This window comes from Anastrepha obliqua, chromosome 6, assembly GCF_027943255.1.
Source record: "Anastrepha obliqua isolate idAnaObli1 chromosome 6, idAnaObli1_1.0, whole genome shotgun sequence".
Classification (NCBI taxonomy): Eukaryota; Metazoa; Arthropoda; class Insecta; order Diptera; family Tephritidae; genus Anastrepha; species Anastrepha obliqua.
In genome coordinates this window covers 3,413,512-3,430,633 of record NC_072897.1, presented here as the reverse complement: position 1 = coordinate 3,430,633, position 17,122 = coordinate 3,413,512, and positions in this window count along the sequence as shown.

Genomic DNA, 17,122 nt, shown 5'->3' with positions numbered 1-17,122 from the left:
TCGTAGCAGCAACAACTCTTTTTAATAAGTTTTTCCAATAAGTGATTTCGTTGTCAAATTGGATCATTAAATCATTATCTATTCTTCTTTTGATGCTCGATCTTTCCTTGAGGATCGTCATATTTTTTATGTGATTTTTCGAATTCCCATGCTCTGCTACACGAACTCCTCCATGCCTCCAATTGTTGAAACCTGCCTTTCCATTAAGGGGTTAGGGGTAGTCAGAGGCCCGAAAAAATGATGATTTTCACGAATTTTTTTTTGCTACTTAATTAATTTATTTAACAAAAATAAAAACATAGCATAAAAACATCATGTTTTAACTTGACTTCACCAAAATTTCAAAAAAAAAAAATTAATAATTGCAAAAGTTATCGCTGTTTGTGTGAAGCCCGTTTCTCCAGAAGTCCCTTGCGGTGAACATGACAAGTCCTTGCAGATTCATCTAAAACCAATCGGACAAGAAAAATTAGTTTTATTAATAGATAATCTTGTGCCTGATCGAAGCTTTTTTTTTTTTCAAAATGAACAAAATGGCGGCCTCAGAAAATTTTTTCCAGATTTTAGAAAAAAAAACCAACAGTTAATTGTTAAAAAAAAATCGAAATTTTTGAAAAAAAAAAATCCTTCGATCAGGCACAAGTTTTTTATGTTTTTCAAAAGCTGTATAAATTTTATTGAAATCTACGTAGCGGTTTTTAAGTTACAGTGTTCACCAGTTTGAAAAACATAGTTTTGAGAAAAACGCATTTAAAATTTTGCTATCGGCTCCGGAGCGGCCGAGCGCCCTTTGTTAATTGTTGAATAACTTGAAAAGTATTTGTCGGATTCACTTCAAATTTTTACACAATATTTTTAAAACATTATACTTTAAGAAAATGCAAAAAACAAAAAATCGATTTTTTGAAAATTCTGACTACCCCTAACCCCTTAAACGAACAGTCTGCATCAAACAAAAGACAGGGAACGCAATAAACATACTTCTTACTTGCTGAATAACTAAGCCAAGGGCGTTGGACTTTTTCCCCATTGAGCAGTTTTCTCTCGAATAATGTTTCCGTCAACTTGCGAGCCTTTCCATCGCTATAAACTCTTTCTGTGATAGAAAAATCGAGGTTTTTGTTCTGACTGCATCCATTTTCCGCTACGTAATCTCTGATAGTCACTAATTATCCAGGTTCCTGGATCATCATTCATGATTTTCTCGTTCGACTTGATATCTGTTGTTTCGTCGCTTGTAGCTAAATTTTTAATTTCTTCTTTCTCTTTTGTAGAAGCTAGAAAACAAGAAGTCGTACTGAGAACATCGACATCATTATTCGTTGTCGGAAGTGAACCCATACCATCAGGTTGAAATAGTAATATGTTACTTAAAAATTTAACAGTCACACCGTTGTCATTTGCAAACGAAGAATTAATGCAATCATTCAACAGCTGTACTCGCTGTACGCGAGTTGTGAAAATACATATTTTACTCTGGACATGCAATTAATATTAATCCTTATGAGACGTACCTTTGCTCTCTAAAACTAAACAATCTTTTTCCGGACCAGCTTTCTCTTCTGTACCATGTTTTTTCGTGAAATAATTATGTAATTTTGGAGTCTTGTGCAAAAGTTGCTTCTCCTTATTATTTTTCTCGAGAGCACGCTTTTTATATGCGTGCCCACTCAGCCTTTGGCGCCCGTCACTCATATTTTCCGTACATATAGAATTATTATCTCCGGAAGAACCAAAAACAATCCAGATTAATTGGAAAAACGTTAAATATATCAAGATGGTGTGTTGATTTAATAGCGAATAAACAGCAAAGCTGATCACATCTGACAGTAGCTTGCTATAGAATGAGAGGGCGTTGCAAACTGCCTTTGAATTGAATTGAAACTTTAGCACCGGATCTAATTTAAAACTGAGCGTAACTATGTTTAAGAATGAATCAGTTTATTTTAGCTAACATAAGTTAGCTGCGGTTCAATATTAAATCTCGTTCACATTTTACAACATCTCGTTCAGAGGAGATAATTTTATTATATGTTGTGACATGAACAGTTAGAAACTAATCCGAGATCAGCTTCTTATTTTCTCCATAAACCCTTTCCCTGAGGTGGCCCCTAATACCCGCCGCTCCTCGAGTATAGTTTTTTTTTTTTTTAAATTTTCTTCTCCAAATTTTGCCGCCCTTGTAGAATCTGCCGCCCTGTGCGCAGGCACCGTTGGCACTTAGTGTAAATCCGCCACTGGCCTCAGGGCGCCAGGAGAAAAATTATTTCCACTGTGATGGACTCTATAATGCTGTACGCCTCTCTAATCTGGGCTGGAGCAAAAAAGTGCCATTTTAAAGAAGCCCTGCATGTCAGTAGAATAAGTGCCTTGAAGACCGCATTCGCCTATACAACGGTGTCGTACGATGCGATCTGCGTCATAGCTAGCAAAATGCCCATAAATATCATGGCAAATGTACAGAAGAGGAAACAGAACATTCTACCTCGATAGCTGAATGGCAATCAAAATGGGATCTCTTATCAAAAGACCGATGAAAGCATAGGTTGATCCCATGGATTAACGAGAGGATCTGTCGAAACACGGAGACGTTGATTTCTTTCCGATACAGCTATTAAGCGAACACGGATGCTTCTAAAAACATCTGCATCGCCTAGACTTGGCCGGAAGTCCTTATTGCCCAGAATGCTTGGGCGAAGAGGAGACGGTCGAACATGTGGCCTTTTTTTGCTTCATGCTCGCTAAGGAGCGCGATGATCTAGATAAAAAACGATGTGTTCCTAACGCACAATATTCACACAAATGCTTGATGGATGAAAATGGAAGGCGGTACGAACGTTTGAAACACGGATTATCGTAGAACTTCTCAATTTATTGGAGGTGAAGGAATGTGCTAGACGAACGCAGCAGCAGAACAACTGCCGTATTGATAAAATGCTGCAATACGAATAAGAGACGAATGTAACTGACGATAGAGTTTATTGCTTACGACGGCCTACAGACGTAATCACCAAAACGGTATACCTGTAGGAACTTGGGGTGATTTTAGTGGCTTTAAAGTCCTACACTGACTAAGGCTTTCGATTACTTTTAACCCTCGTTTAAAACAAAAAAAAAAAACACGGGGTACTTTGGAACACCTACTTTGCCACTGTCCTACTCTCTGTAGAACTCAACAAATGTCTCTAGGATCATCATATTTTTCATCTTTGAAGAATATTGCTGAAAAGAGGCTGAACAGCTTGTTTAAACTCGCGAAGACATGCACTGGCAACACAGATCTGCTAGAGCTACCCAACCTAACCTTTAAGTGTGACCACGGGCTGACAGGAACCTTCGCTGGAGGAGTATGGTAAAACCTGCTGTCGATCTTAACTTCTTGGGTACAAATTTATTTCAGAAAATATTTGCATGTGGAACGGATTTAATTTTTATTTGCTTGGAGTAGTATGTATAAACAGTATATTTTACGTAAGAATTCATTTATTTCTAAAATATTAGTGACACATGTAGTATTAAGATGACTTCAGGTAATACAATTGCAAAAGAAAAAAAATTACTAAAAACGAAGCAAAAATAAATTAAATAGGGTAAACAAGTGCATGAAATGTTTCAGGACACGTTCAATATGCCCAAGGGGTTACTCGTAATGTGAGCGTTACCTCCGGACGAGTAGATACTTGCAATCAATGGTACTCTGCTTGCACTGACGGGTAAATGCTTCCAGGTAAGTGGATCGAAGCACAAGTGTTTCAAATGCATTTTTAAACCAGTTTCATATATCGCCAACGAATTTTGGAATCGCCAATGGATCTAGTTTCAGATCCAACGAAGACCCATCTAAATTTGTATTGACACAGTTGCGTGAACTTCCACCGAATTATGCTACTGAAGCTCCTTTGAATGTCGCAATGGAGCGGTTAGTCCTGGTGCATATCCGGTGATACAAACGCTCAACAGTATCCCGCAACACATCATACTGCTCAGGTTGGTTCCTTGCTAAATGTGGCTCCCACCAGGTGGTTGATTCTCCATGAATCTCCCGAAATGCGCTTCCAATGATCGAACTCCTGCTCAAGCTGGAAATCATCCCATTTCTCGAAGTTGGCTTCGAAACGTCATTCCCCCGATGAAGGCAAATTCAATTCCGCCGTCGTGATTGAGAACATAATTATGTCTGAAAATCTAATTATTTTTAAGGATTGATCTCCTATCCACTTTCCCTCACATCTGCACAATTATTTTACTCATATCGGTTAACCACTCGTATAGTCGTACTTTAGTTCTAAATGTAATTGGACAAGGCTTAATGATATCTATGGTAGCGACCACTGCCGAATACTTACTACTCGTATTGTTCAAACCAACCTGAAACCCACCAATCTAATCTAATCCTCCAAGTTCAATACTCATGCCACCAACCAACACTTATACAAGCCCGTCTGTGAGGAGAAATCCATGATCTGAACTTGCAACCAAATCTATCAGAACAGCAGCCAACCTAGCCATCCCTCAAAATAACACCACCTTTATGAAGGTGGAGGCATTAAGTATGATTAGAGCAAATAAACAAAAACTTTGGCATTCCTACAAAACTTCCCCATCAACCGATGTACTAGTAGCCAATAAAAAGGCAAAAGCATTATTTAAAAAATATGTGAAAGAAGCCAAACGAAAGCAAATTTTACTTCCGACATCAATCCAACTTCCCCTGCAAAGAAAATCTGGGCTAAAATCAAATCGCTAACTGGTATCCCTCCAGCTGGTTCAAAACTAAACCTTAGCAAAACACCGGGTAAAGGTTGAATATCCTACCCAATGCTATCTTTCCCTCAAGCTTCCAAAAGTTCGTTGTTACCCTTATCTAATCCTTATAAAAGCTCTTATCCTCACTTATGGTTGTCCTTCACCATTCTCCCAATTTTTAAGTCGAATGAACCACCGCAGCTACAGACCTGCATCCCTCTTTTTCTGCCTATGCAAATCTCTCATAAAACTGATCACAAAACGACTTATGTGGTAAATATTAAATAATAACCTCATCAGTGATAAACAAGTTACCTTTAAAAGAAAACATCCAAATATATACGCTTCATTAGTGAATCACTCTCAACTAAAAATCATGTAACTATTATTTCCCCCTACTTCGAAAAGGCCTTCGACCCCATTGGAGCACATGTAATCCTTGATGAATTGTCCTCCTGAGTTATCGGGCTAAAAATATATAAAGCGTTAAATCCTCCTTAACTGGCGGGAATGTCAAGTACAAAACAATGGTCTTTAGATCTATGCAGATGAGGCCATTTATACGCAAATAAGATTCATTTCAACAGTCGAAAGTGTGCTCACTCAGTTACTTCGTTTTAGATGATTAGCTGCACTGAACTTACATTTTATTAATTTGATTCTCTTTTATATCAAAATTCTACTATAAACTAAAATTTTACATTATGTTTTTTTCTAGGAATTTTTACTTATGCTTTATGTGTTTTTTAATTGTATGAGAACTGTCAGTGTGGACATTTCTATTCAGTAAGATTTGGCAAGTCACCATATATCGTTTAACGACAAAACAACGCCTCCAGCTTGTAGAATTTAACTTTGAAAAAAAAAAAAATTCCATTCGGGAAGTTCATAAAGCATTGACCCTTTTTTTCTTTCAAAATGAGGAAGGAGCTGCCATTACGGTAAATGACAAACGCTGTCGAGCCATGGTTGGTTCCAACAAAACGACGTAACTTGCCATACAGCGCCCTTAAACATCGATTTATTGCAAATCTTAAGTCGCCATTTTCGCCTCCGGTCAGATTTATTAGAAAAAATGGGATATGTAATTCGGAGCCGCGGTGACAATATGCCGAATATCGTATTATAAAATTGTATGCTATGAAATTATCTACCAGATTATAATAAAAATATTCGTTCTAACAATATTTCTGTTTCGTATTATCAGTCTCCCATCGGACGCGTCTCCGGGGAATGCTCGACATATATGAAGAGTAGGTGGGAAATAAAATACCACCCGCGGACCAAAACTGGCAAATAACACCTAATTCTGTTCATAGTCTTACAATAAGCAGCTGTTAGTTAACGTCTCACTCAGAACGACTGTACATTGAAGAAGAAAAACTCTAAATCTTTATAAGGTAACGGGAAACAACTAAAGTAAACTCCCACAAAAATCATACAGTAGTGATTTGCAAATTTAATGGAAGCAAAATTACAAAAACGGCCTTCAGTCTTGGCAATACGAGGGAAGAATCTCCGGAGGTAAAACTCAAGGAACACTCAATATAGAAACTTGGAACATTTGCAGTTTATATGGTAAGCGTAAAAATGCAATAATAGAAATGAACAGATTGAAGATAGACATAATATATATATAGATAATTGGCACGTGCACCCTTTTAGGATGCTTGGCCGAGCTCCTCCTCCTATTTGTGGTGTGCGTCTTGATGTTGTTCCTCAAATGGAGGGACCTACAGTTTCAAGCCCACTCTGGACGGCAGATATGTGTTTATGAGGAGCTTTTTCATGGCAGAACTCAATGAACTCCGAATGGTAGTTACTCATCAACCCATTCGGCTACTTCGGCCGCCATACTAGATTAGGTTTATGGGGATTGGAGAAGTTCAAGCACTCAGTCAGATTTGGATTCATTGATGAATCTGACGAGATCCAGAAGAGTATGAACTTTATCAATGCTCACAACATCGCATCCCAACAGCCTAAGTCTGATTCTAGGGAACGCCGGACAGCTACAGGGAAAGTGCTCTGCAGTGTCTTCATTTTCACGACAAGACAAGTATACTGGGTGGTCATAAATTCCCATAATGGCCATATGCTCTCTCCCTCAGGTCCTTTCTGTTAAGTTTCAGGAGAAAAGTCTCTAATTTCCTGTTTGGTTCCTTCACAAAGCACTTAGCTACTCTGCAGGAGTACAACTCAGATCAACGCCTTCTATGGGTAGACCTCATGAAGTCGATCTAAAGTTCATCCGATGCAGAATTGGCCCCTAGAAGAAGTTCAGAGCCCAGTAGTATGCTTGCATAGCCTTCATTAGCCAGTTTATCCACCAAATCGTTCCCTGTAATACCGCAGTGTCCAGGCACCCAAATAAGACAAACTTTGTTGTGTTTTACAAGACTGTTCAGTTTTGTCTTACATTCACCGACCAATTTCAAAGAGCTGCGTAGGTTAGCAAGGTCTCTCAGAGTAGCTTGACTGTCGCTACAAATTCCAATACTACTACCCCACCACTTTTTCTCAATTAGCCAGTATGCTACATTTAAGATGGCATAAACTTCCGTTAAGACTACCGTAGCCATCTGGCTTGTGGCGTAGGAATACTTACTGTCTTTATCTAAGTACCATCCAGATCCACTACCATCAATGGTCTTGGATCCATCGGTGTAGAAAGTGTGCTGAAATCCCGTTAAGGGGTTCTCTGGACTTAATAATTGATCTCTATCTGGGATCAAACCGTCGTACTTCCTACCGAAACCAACGTAAGGTACCCGATTGTCCGCAGGCATCGAGAACAGTGTGCACCCCTCCGACAACTGGTGGCAAATCTGACAGTGGCCAGTGTTTTTTTTTTTTTGTTTCCCCAGTCTCCGTTTGACTTGAGTCTGTACGCTGCTTTCATTGCTTCCTTCCGGATTTGAAGATCAAGAGGTGCAAGGCATTAAGGGCATCGCTAGATGTCGTACTCATGCACTTGTGATACTCAAGCACACACTTCTCTGTGGTCGGGGTAGGGTTTTACTCTGGAATTAACTATAGTAGCCTTCCACCAGACTACAGAGGCGTATGTGATAATGGGTCTAGTCAGGGTAATGTACAACCTGTGTACTATCGTGGATCTTAGACCCCATATCTTGCCAACGGTTCTCTTACAGTGCCAGAATACTTTTAGTGTTCGAGAAACCTTCTGCTCGACGTGCGTCTTCCAGGTCGTCTCGCAACCTAGAATTACCCCTAAATATTTCACCTCAGAAGACAGTTGCAGTGTTACTCCTTTGAAGGTGGTAATAACAGGCTTCCCATATTGCGTTTCTTAGTGAAAAGTACCAAGGTACTTTTTATAGGATTCACCGAAAGATCATGCAGTTCGCACCAATGAGCCATCTTGTTTAGGGCTACCTGTATTTTATTGGCTTTAGCTACTAGTGAAGGTCCTGAGATTAGTACGCACACATCGTTCGCATATGCTTGGACGTGTCCATGTAGTATGATTATAAGTCGGATATGCCTTAACATTAATATTCATAAACATTTTGTTTTGGTTTTTATTTTATTGTCCACTTATGCATTCACTGTGCTGTGCCGTTTAAATAAAGTATCATATTTCTTAAAAGGTTCATTACACTTGAAAGTAAACGCAAATATAGCTAACGTAATTATTATATGCGCGGCGCGTGAATGCTAGAATCATATTACACAAGTAAACACCGAAAAATTGTTGTTGGCTTGCATTGATAAAAGTTACTATAAAAACGCTTGTAATTAGTATGTAAGACACAATAAAGAAAATAATCGTTCGCCAAGCTGGATGCCTAGCTTGGAACGACAAATAAATAAATATATTTAACTCAAATAAATATTCTTTCATTACATGGCGATCCTGCCAGCTTGAGCATTAATTTTGCTAAGCCATAAAATGCAAGTTTCTTGCACAAACAAGATCCTGCCAGCTTGAGCATTAATTTTGCTAAGCTAAAATGCAAGTTTCTTGCACAAACAAGATCCTGCCAGCTTGGTGCTAAGATTTTTTTGCACAAGTGGCGGAAAGCTCAAATGCTTATTCCAAAGTCCAGCTTGGTGCTAAGATTTTTGCACAAGTGGCGGAAAGCATATAATATAATATACTAATAATAATAACAAAGTCCTGGTATTGATCAGCCAATAAGATCTACCAGTTGCGTGAAGTTCCTGGTCTGGCCAATAGACCAGAAGATAGATGACCACAGAAGGGCCGAAAGCTATCTCCATTGAGGAGTACAGGAGAAGAAACCATTTATTAAAGAAACCAGCCGATCAAGAACCAGTCATCCCAATCATAAAGAAGCCAAAGCGCAGAGGCGGCTATACCCAGCGCATTAAGCGAGAGATTGGATGTCTCCTCCGAGAAGTCAACACTCAGCCACCACCACCTTGGAAAAAGGCTTGCTCCATTTGGGAACGCATCTCAAAATTGGAATTCCTGCTGCAACAGCGTAAGCAAATTAAATAAATAAAAACAAAAAAAACTGTGCGTGTTTCACGCAGACAGTATAGGCTGACAAGCGTTAACCGCTCGCAGAAAAAAAAAAAATACAATAAATTATTTCTTTACATGGCGAGAATTAAACCACTTTGGTTTCTGTTGGTTATATGTTTGCCTTATAAAAATTTAGAGATGAAACTGTAAATGAATATATTAAGCAAAAAAAAAATGATTCGGAAAGTCATTTTAAATTATGAAAATGTTTGAATTTGATATAATATACTTTCTAATATGCTTACTTAATAAATGAATTAACTTGAAAAACAAAAAATTTTAAATCCAATGTAAAAAAAAAAAAAAAATTTTATATACATATATACATTATACATTATTACATTGCATAAATTATTTGATTTACGGTATAAGGTCCCCAATAGATAATCTTTCAGAAATGGGAAAAACCTTATCAAAAGTTGATAAACCCAATGCCAATGTAGTAAACGAAGTAGTCGTTAACACTGGCTTAAATTTAGTAGAAATTTGCTTAATTGTAATCACAGTCGTAACCTTATTGATATTAGCATTAAAATTATATGCTATGCATAATAAAAAACTAAAGAAAAAGTATATGAGTAGATCTAATGAGTTAGACAAAATATGAACAAATGGTCCGAAATTCATAAAACTTTACTGATAGAAAAGGAAAATTTCAAAAAATCGTTTAAATGTATAAATAAAAATATACAAATAAAACAGGAAACAGTTAAAAAACATTTAGAAAATTTAGTATTAGCATTAGAATCAATTAGAAATTTAACTTATATAAATTTCGAGCGACTCACAAAGGATCATCAAAAAGAAGCTCTTGACATATTTTGGCAACTACGAGATCAATTAGTAAAAGTTTTAGCCAAATACAACATCCAACAGGAAGTATCTCATTCAATTAATGAGAAAATTTCAATAAATATTATTGAAAACCCACCAGCTAATCTATTAACAAGCTTGAAGCAGTTTCCTCAGAAACAGATTGTCCAATTACTAATTCAGAAATAGAGTCAGAAGAAGAAGGCGAAATGACACAAACAGTTGTGGAATTTCTCAGCACGGCTGCAAAGCTAGTGACTGAATTCGATGGTAAACCAGAAAATCTACGGTCATTCTTAGATTCCTTAAAATTAGTTGAAGTGATCAAGGGTGAGCACGAAACTGTTGCTGTTTCACTCATAAAAACAAAATTAAAAGGGAATGCCAGAAATCTCATAGACACAGAAACAACAATCTCTGAAATAATCACAAAACTTAACAGGTCAGTTAAAGGAGAATCGGTAGAAGTATTAACTGCAAAAATAATGAGTATCAGACAGAACAACAAACCAGCTAACAGTTATTGTAATGAGATACAAGCTCTTACAAAAAACTTAGAAAATGCCTATATCACAGATGGGTTGTCGGCAGAACTCGCAAGTAAATACTCGACACAAACTGCAGTAAAAGCATTGACCAAAAACTGCAGCATTGAAAAAGTCAAATTAATAATGGAAGCCGGCCATTTTAACAATATGAACGATGCGATAAGCAAATTCATTGGTAGCTGTACTGAAGCTACAGGACAACAAAACACAATACTACATTTTGGTCAACGACCATTTAATGGACGATTTGCCAGAAATGGAAGGTTTCAAAGAAGAAACAACTTCCCTAGAAATCAAAATCGTTCAAATTTTGATAATTTAGGAAATAATAATCAAAATAGATATCGTTACCGACAAGGCAGACCAAATTTCAACCGGAACATGACACACAATGTACGAGTTGCCCAATCGGACGAAAACAACTCGGAAAACTAATCTATTCCTCTAAGATACATACGCTTAACCTTAACTTTAGCATTTTTGTACAACTTAAAATAGCAGATTTAAATACAAACATTACACTACTTGTAGATACTGGCGCAGATATATCACTCTTAAAATTCAATAAATCCACTTTTCAAAAAATAAACACAAAACACATTACAGCATTAAGCGGTATAGGGCAAGGCAAAATCAGTTCTATTGGTACAATATTTTTTGATTTAAAATTTACGAAATTTTTAATTCCACATAAATTTCACGTTATCCCGGATAACTTTCCAATTCCATGTGATGGTATAATAGGCATGGATTTCATGAAAAAATTCAATTGTGTATTAGACTTTACTCAAAATTACGATGCTCTAATTCTGAGACCAGATAATTTAACACAAATTATAGAAATACCAATAACAACAACATGTAACGACGAAGTAATCATTCCCGCAAGGTCAGAAGTTATACGAAAAATAAACTTACCTAATACCTTGGATGAAGCACTGATTCCAAATCAAGAACCACACCCTGGAATATTTATAGCCAATACCTTGGTAAAACCTGACAACGCCTATATCCGCATTTTAAATACAAATTATAATACAGTATCTTTAAAGCAAAGCAACATTTTAACTGAAAATGTTTCTGATTACGACATAATAAACAATAACACGGGAAATGCACAAAGAAAAACGGACATTCTCAACAAATTGAGAAAAAATTTTCCTAAAACATATGAAAAACAATTGACAAACCTATGTTCCGAATACAGTGACATATTTGGGTTAGAAACAGAAACAATAACAACAAATAATTTTTATAAGCAAAAGTTAATGGTTAAAGACAAACAGCCGGTATACATAAAGAACTACCGTATACCCCACACACATAAGGATGAAATTGAGAGACAAGTAAACAAACTTATAGAAGACAAAATAGTCGAACCATCATTTTCAGAATACAATAGTCCAATACTATTGGTACCAAAAAAGTCTCTACCGAACACAGTAGAAAAAAGATGGAGATTAGTAATCGACTACAGACAAATCAACAAAAAATTAATTGCAGATAAATTCCCGTTGCCGAGAATAGATGACATTTTAGACCAACTCGGAAGGGCAAAGTATTTTTCATGTCTCGATCTAATGACTGGATTTCATCAAATAGAACTTGATAAAAATTCAAGAAATTTCACATCCTTTTCAACCAACAACGGTTCATACAGATTTACTAGACTACCATATGGCTTAAAGGTAGCACCTAATTCATTCCAAAGAATGATGACAATTGCTTTCAGTGGTTTAAAACCAGAGCAAGCTTTCTTATATATGGATGACTTAGTAGTCCTTGGTTGCTCTGAAAAACATATGCTTTCAAACTTGAAAAATGTTTTCGATTTATGTAGAACACATAATCTAAAATTACATCCTGAAAAATGTTCATTTTTTATGCATGAAGTAACCTACCTCGGGCATAAATGTACAAACAAGGGGATACTTCCAGACGACAATAAGTACTCGGTAATAAAAAATTATCCTACACCCACAGACGGAGATAGTGCAAAAAGGTTCGTCGCCTTTTGCAACTACTACCGCAGGTTTATTAAAAACTTCGCTGAATATTCAAGACACCTAACAAGGTTATCTAAAAAGGGAGTTGCTTTCGAATGGACAAAAGAATGCAATGATGCATTTGTGTACCTCAAAAGAGCATTAATGAGTCCTACATTGTTACAATATCCCGACTTTAAGAAACCATTTTGCTTAACAACAGACGCAAGCAAATACGCGTGTGGTGCAGTACTTACTCAGGAATATGAAGGAAAACATCTACCAGTAGCATATGCCTCCAAAAGTTTCACAAAAGGAGAAAGCAACAAGTCGACAATTGAACTAGAGTTAGCTGCCATACACTGGGCAATAACCCATTTCAGACCTTATGTCTATGGTACAAAGTTTTTAGTTAGAACCGATCACAGACCCCTGTCTTACCTGTTCTCAATGAAGAATCCAAGTTCAAAACTAACACGAATGAGACTTGATTTAGAAGAGTATGATTTCGTAGTAGAATATCTTAGAGGAAAAGATAATCACGTCGCGGACGCTTTGTCTCGCATTACAATCAATGACTTAAAGGAAATAAATGAAAAGAATCAAAATTTATACAAAATAGTGACTAGATCAATGTCGAAAAATAACAACAGTCCAACTACACAGCAGCACATTAAAACATATGATAAGCCCAAAATATATGTCCCAATTAATAACACTGACGTCAGGAAATACAATAAATTAAAGATTACACCCACGCGATGTTAAATCAAACGAGGAAAATCTATAATGGCATATATAAAAATTGATGACTTATTTGTTAATGGGAAAATTGACTTAGGACAATTCTTCTCTAGGCTCGACGAAGTGGCCGACAAATTGTGACATTAATAATTTACAAGTGGCACCTAGCGAGAAAATTTTCGAATTTGTCTCGATAAATGATTTTAAAAATAAGGGCAATATGATATTAAACAAAGTAAAAGTAGCGCTACTGAATGAGGTGACCCAGATCAATGATGCTAAAACTGTAATGGACATTCTAAAAAGATACCACGATGACCCTATAGAAGGCGGTCATTGCGGAATTTTCAGAACACTTATGAAAATTAAAAGACATTACTTCTGGAATAAAATGTCAAAAGATGTTGCTAAGTACGTAAAAACTTGCGAAAAATGCCAAAAAACCAAAATAACAAAGCATTTAAAAAGCCCCATGACTATAACACCAACACCTACAGGTACATTTGATACAGTTATTGTAGACACGATAGGCCCACTACCTACAACAATTAATGGCAGTACTTATGCAGTCACAATAATATGCGACATGACAAAATATTTAGTCACGATACCCATCCAAGACAAAAACGCCAAGACAGTGGCGAAAGCAATATTTGAAAAGTTTATTCTTACCTACGGTCCAATGAAGACGTTCATTTCGGACATGGGTACAGAATACAAAAATTCAATACTAACAGAGCTATGTGAATTGCTAAAAATAGAGAAAATTAATTCAACTGCTTACCACCACCAAACATTAGGAGTAATAGAAAGATCACATAAAACTTTCAATCAATACATAAGATCTTACATATCGATTGACAAAAACGACTGGGATGAGTGGCTACAATACTTCACATACTGTTTTAACACCACTCCTTCTACAGTACATGACTATTGTCCGTATGAATTAGTTTTTGGAAAAACACCAAACATGTTTCAGCAGTTCAAAAATGTAGACCAAATTACTCCATTATATAACATAGATAACTACGCTAGAGAAGTAAGATTTAGGCTAGAAGTAGCACATAAAAGAGCTCGCAATATGATAGACATAGCTAAAATTAAGCAAAAAACATTTTATGATAAAAATAGTTTAGATCACAATTTTAGCATAGGCAATTTAGTTTTACTTAGAAATGAAGTGGCCCATAAACTGGAACCCCAATATTGTGGGCCTTATACCATTAAAGCAATAGATGATAAAAATAATGTTACTATAGTCGATAAGTTATCTTTAAAAGAACAAATAGTTCACAAAAATAGGCTTAAGATTTATCAACAATAAGTAGTTTTAAAGACCGGTCTAAACTTAGAAAATTAATACAATATATACATATAAATAAAATTAAGATTACTCTTATGTACATTTTTATTTTAACAATTCAATGTAAAAGAATGTTCATACAAAAAAAAAAAAGTTGTATGAGCATTCTTCCGAAGAAGGGAGGTGTAGTATGATTATAAGTCGGATATGCCTTAACATTAATATTCATAAACATTTTGTTTTGGTTTTTATTTTATTGTCCACTTATGCATTCACTGTGCTGTGCCGTTTAAATAAAGTATCATATTTCTTAAAAGCTTCATTACACTTGAAAGTAAACGCAAATATAGCTAACGTAATTATTATATGCGCGGCGCGTGAATGCTAGAATCATATTACACAAGTAAACACCGAAAAATTGTTGTTGGCTTGCATTGATAAAAGTTACTATAAAAACGCTTGTAATTAGTATGTAAGACACAATAAAGAAAATAATCGTTCGCCAAGCTGGATGCCTAGCTTGGAACGACAAATAAATAAATATATTTAACTCAAATAAATATTCTTTCATTACATCCAATTTCGTAACCAGATTATTAAGAAGAGAGTCCACAACAAAGCACTAAAGCAAAGAACGTTAAATATAGAGAATTCTCAATGACTGAAATGGCAGCACTTTTCAGGGGTACTCGTTTTGCGCGCGAGGTACACCACAGCCACATTTTTCAAAAAAAATTAACAGTAAGGGGCTGAATTATGTAAATTTAGCAGCAGTCGATAAGAATTCCTTGGTGATTAGAAGCAAGGAATGTTAGGTAGCTTTTTAATATGAACTATATATATATTTGAATTTTTCCAAATCATCCAAAATTATATACATATGTTATGTCTGTCTGTCTGTCTGTCTGGTGTCTGTAAAACTTTGTTGAATTCCCTTCAACTGAATCAAAATCCTCTATAGAAAACGCCTCATAACCAGGCGCACAGGAAGATGGCATATGCAAATGTAAATTTGTGAATTTATATACATTTGCGCATATGTACATATATGCTGTGTGTATGTATGCTCACCAGCCACAGCTCAAGATAAAACGGTAAAACTTCTCGAGAAATCCAGCGCACATTCATTGGCACAGCATTGTACATATACACATATTTACGTACATATATTGATGCATACATATGTACGAAGCCGCGGGCACTCGACTTGACAAAAATTGAAGATTTATCAAATATTGGCAAATAATTCTACGCGAAATATTCCAATATTGACTATTTTCGAATTGTCGAGAAAATTGGCATATGGGCGGCTCGTTTTATGAATGAAAGTTCTTGCTCTTAGAACTATGACCTCGAATTTATCAATGAATTTTTTGATGATGAGTTTTTGTTGCACAGTACAATAGTTGAAACTGTTCGGCGCCGCCGCGACTGTTCAGCGCTATGGCAACTAGGATGATGGCCGCTACGCCTGCGCCTATTAATGCATTTTGTTCTTGTAGTCGCTAGGCATAGAATTTTAGCTTTGAACGACATACGCATTTTGAGGAACAAAGGAGTGGTATATTAATAAGCATTGTTTTGCTTGAATTCAATTCACATATTTATATTTGCATATGCCATCTTCCTGTGTGCCTGGTAATGAAGCGTTTTGTATACAGAATTTTTTGATTTGTTTGAAGGGATATGGGCACCAAGTGTACATACGCACATACAAATATGTACATGAGTATTCAAAAGAAATTTGTTTTAGCATTTGTGAGGCAGGAATTTGATCGTTAGGTTATTTACATGAAATATAAGGCGATGCTCGTGAGGTAGGTCATGTTGCTTCAGTGCACACATATGCGTGCAACATATACATATTTAATAAAGATGCAATTTAACTTAGTTGTCCCATATATGCAAATATGTTTCTTTGAAGTTTTCCTTTATTTATTTTAAAGTTTTATACTATCTAGAAAATGCATACATACAAATGTATGTATATTATTATTCCCTGTAATAAAATGTAAATTGAAAAAGATTTGGTTTGCCAAAGGAACAAATAAATACATATTCAAATGTAAATACATATGTATGTCGATATACCAAAACACTTGTATGCTATGAATTAATTTCGACTCAAAAAATTAGTAAAAATTTTCATCAAATTTGTTTAGTTTTAAATTTACTAAAACGCACATACCAAAATGTGAGACGTCGTTTTATAATGAATTTTTTTAAATTAAATCAAAATATTAAAGTTACTTTGATTTGAAATGTTGGCGCATATAATAAATATTCAATCATTTTCGTTTATCAAGGGAACATAAAAATGCACAAGCAAATACTTTGCAAAATGCCGTCAGCTATTCGTCAATTTGATTTCCTACAGAGGCCAAAAACTGTGCAGGGCCAATATGCTAAAGGAGAAATCGCTGTAAAACATCTCTGTTAAAAGTTTCACCACACCTCGGCGGCG